The following is a 4,446-nucleotide window of genomic DNA, read 5'->3' on the forward strand; positions in this document are numbered from 1 at the left end:
TAAGGAGAAAATTCTCATGACACTACAGTCCTCCTTTCTGTAACTGGTCATGTTGTAGTTGATATTTATAACTACCTTTATAAAAAATAAACATAATGGTAATAGAACCCTATTTAAACTACATACTTCTGGATTTAGGTACATAAAATTTCTTCAAGATAATTCAGAGAATTTAGTTGTCTAGCAGCTTCTGTTGGCTATTAGGTGACTATTAGCTTTATTTATTTATTTATTTGTTTGTTTATTTTAAAATAATTTATTATTGAAAGTATTACATATGTCTCCTTTTCCCCCCATTAACCTCTCCCCGTTCATTCCCACCCCCCAGCACAAGCCCCCATTCCTCTACTCTCTGTGTCCATTGGTGATGCTTATATTCATGCATACAAGTCCTTTGGTTGATCTCTTACCCACCCTCCGTCTCTCTGTGGTTTGATGGTCTGTTCGATGCTTCTAAATGTCTCTGGATCTATTTTTGTTCCTCAGTTTACTAGTACGTTGTTCATTATATTCCACAAATGAGTGAGAAAACACTTCCCCTCCCACAATGAAAGTTGTCCAACATAATCAGCATGCCATCAGTTTAGCTCACTGACTATCCTGGGGAATGGTGTCATATCTAGAGTTCAATGGTGACAGATTAGGAAATCATCAGTGACTCTGGCCAGGTCAGGCTTGGAGTATAAAATCCATGTTGCTGAGCCCATCTATAACCTCCACCCTTGCCATCATAACCACGTGAGCACATTGGGTGACAGTAGGTGTTGTTATGGATAGAGGCTGACTAGTATCCACAGAATGAGTCTTCTTTTCCACCTATTAAAATCTTCCTCTGCTGAGGTCTCACCCTTTAGTGAGCATCTACATGTGACCCAAATATCTTCACGTTTTTTGCCAACTCATAGAGATCTAGCCACATACTTTCATTCCAAATTTGACACTTCCATTCATGTTTTTTTCCCAAGTTCCTGACCATTCAGCCAAACCACACTGTTATATAATCACATATCTGGCTATCTCTCTTATCAAGAAAAGTGCACAATGAGGTACAATGCCTGAATTTCTTCCTTCTTGGGAGGATTTCACTTCACCACTGTCCTTCAAGAATGTCTAAGAGAGGAACTATAGTGCTTGTAGCTGTCTAGTTTTTAGGTGGTGCCTGTATAAAATACAGAATCATCCGTAAACTAGGCCCAAATCATCTCTGCCTTTGCCAACTAATGGTATGAAACCCCCTATGAAGCCATAAATGCAAACTGGGATAGAGAAGGCGGTGTAGCAGGAATAGAGATCATGGTATTGGTGCCACTTCTTCATATAACTTACCTGTGCCTTCAGGTACCACTTGGTTCTGATTGCATATTTACCATTTCTATTTCTAATTTAATGGCTTTGTGGACCAGAAAACACCCAGTTCATGATGAGCAGTTGAGATTGCATGATAACTTTGTGGCTCATGGTTAAATGTTCAGTCTCTATTATGGTTCAGTAACAGCCAATGAAGTGTTTCTGTAAAGAAAAGCAGTTATCTGAAATTTATTGCAGGACTTTTCTCCTAAATTTTAAAGGCCTACTCTGATATGCCTATAGGACCTACCAAAATCTTCAAACATCATCCCTATCTGCCACTGATACTTAAAGACGATTGTATCTGCTGGATCATGTGGCCCAAGTGGCAGAACCGCTTGCAATCAAGCCTGGACCTTTTACAGAGATATTTTTGTTTTATTCTCTAAAGTTTTACACATGTCTCCTTTTTTCACAATTGACCCCCCACACACACCTACCCATTCCCACCTTGGGCAAGCCCCCACCACCCCATTGGTTATGCTAATATGCATGCATACAAGTCCTTTGGGCGCTCTCTAACCCTCCCTCCTCTGCCATTTGTCTCTGGATCTATTCTTGTTCATCAAATTATGCTGATCATTATATCCCACACATGAGTGAGATCATGTGATATTTATCTTTCTCTGACTGGCTTACTTCGCTTAGCATAATGCTCTCCAGTTCCATCCATGCTGCTGCAAATGGTACTAGCCTTCTTTTTTATAGCAGCATAGTATTCCGTTGTGTAGATGTATCAGTTTTTGAATCCACACATCTGCTGATTTGCATTACTTCATAGATTTCATTCCATTCCCTTCTTGCCTGATGTACTTCTGTTGAAAAATCAGCCGATAGTCTGATGGGAGATCCCTTATAGGTAACTTTCTGTCTCTCTCTGGCAGCCTTTAACATTCTTATTTTGTCATTGGTGTTTTCCAGTTTAATTATAATGTGTCTTAGTGTTGGTCATTTAGGGTTATCTTATTTAGGACTCAGTGAGCTTCTTGGACTTGAGTGAGTTTTTTCTTCCCAGTATCAGGGAAGTTTTCCATCATTATTTCTTCAAACATATTTTCTATTCCTTGCTCAGTTTCCTCTCCTTTTGGCTCCCCTATTATGCAGATGTTGTCTTGTGTTGTGTTGGCCAAAGTTCCATTAGGCTCCCCTCCTGTTTTGTTTTTTTATTAGTATTATTTTTTCTAGATGCTGCTCTGCTTGTGTATTTTTTCCTACTTTGTCTTCTAAGCTCACTGATGCAGTCCTCCACTTCTTCTAGTCTACTATTGATGCTTTCTATTGAGTTCTTTATTGCAGCAATGTCAGTTTTCATTTCTTCTTGATTCTTCATTTCCTCTTGGTTGTTACACATATTGTTGAATGTGTCTTCCATCCTTTTCAGTGTCCTTATGACCATTGCTCTGAATTCTTTCTCTGATATATTGCTTACCTCATTTCATTTAATTCCTTTTCCAGTGATTCCTCCTTTTTTTTCATATGCAGGTTGTTTCTTTGTCTCCCCATGATCGTTTCTCTCAGGGTGCCTGGTTATGTAGCTCTCTCTCCTGTGTTGACCTGAAGGCACAAAATACAACACGACAAGACACAATGCACAGAGTACCAAACACAAATGTATTCATGATAAAAATAACCCCAAATAACGGTGACCACCAGAGAAAAGAGAATTAGGGAATAGAAAAGAGTGCAAAAATTATATTGAGAGTAGGTAAAAATGTGAGAGAAAAAGAAGAGAAGAAAATAGAAGAGGAAAATATACGTATATGGGGAGAAAACTAAAAAAAACAACCCACAACTAATCCAAAAAAATGCAAACAACACCCAAAGATGAATGCAAACAACATACAACAACTAATCCAAAAAATGCAAGCAACAAACACCCAAACAACCAACACCCACATGAATCTGAGGAGGCAGAGCTTATTTACAAAAAGTAACATCAAGGAATTGAATGAAATAGCCACAATTTAGTATAGAGGAGGTAGGAAGAGAATGAGTGTATAAGAAGAAAAGTAAAAAACAAAATACAAATCAAGAAAAAAATATATATATATATATTGAAAACATATATATAAATTTTCCCTTTCTTTAACCTATATACCTATGTATTCATATATTATTGGGAAAGGAGAATAGTGAGTAGATAGGTCTGCATTGATGGTTGGATTTAATTAAGCTACTAGTAGAAGAAGAAGAGCAAGTGAGGAGAGGAAAAACAGAAGCAAAAAAAGAAAAAAGAAAAATAAATTATCAAACAACAACAAGACAGAAAAGGAAAAGGAAAAGGAAAAAAAGGAAGAAAAAAATTTAGATAGTGAAGAAAGAGAAGAAAGTGCACAGACATAGAGCAGGGGAGAGAAAATTAGATATAAGAGTAAGATCAATTTTAACAGGGAGTAAAAAGAAAGAATAGAGAAAAATTAAAGCAGGAACAGGTAAGATAAACAGACAAAAATGGGGAAAAGTAAGGAAGAGTGTTGGCATAAAGGAAAAATTACAATAGGGTAAAATAATGCTAAAAGGAAAGTAAAAATGGAATGTAGAACACTAATCCCAAAATAAAATAAAATCTACACTAATAAAAGGCAAAAATGCAAATTGACTGTACCTTCACTATAACTTAAGCCATGCCCACCAGCCAATCAGAGCGACTATATGCAAATTAACCCAACCAAGAGGGCAGCCAGCAGCCACGGAGATGGAGCAAGCAGGAGGCTTGGTTGCCCCAATGATGGAGGAAGCCAAGCTTCCCAGCTGCCACGACTGGCTCTGAGCTCCACTCAAAGCAACAAAGTTTCAATTATAGAAGCTAAATAATCCCCAGATACCTGTTTTCAGCCAGTCATGGCCACAAAGCTGGAGCGAGAAGGAGGCTTCCCTCCTGCCTGCCGTGGGTGGCTCTGAGCTCCACTCAAAACAAAAATGTTGCAATTATAGTAGGTAAATAAACCCCAGATACCTGCTTTCAGCTGGCCGTGGCCATGAGCTGGAATGAGCAGGAGGCTTCCCTCCCGTCCACACTGGCTTGCTCTGAGCTCCTCTCAAGGCTACAAAGTTTCAATTATAGAAGGTAAATAAATCCAAGAATAAAAAAAATTTAAA

The sequence above is a fragment of the Myotis davidii genome, unplaced genomic scaffold, assembly GCF_000327345.1.
Source record: "Myotis davidii unplaced genomic scaffold, ASM32734v1 scaffold93, whole genome shotgun sequence".
In the NCBI taxonomy this organism is placed as follows: Eukaryota; Metazoa; Chordata; class Mammalia; order Chiroptera; family Vespertilionidae; genus Myotis; species Myotis davidii.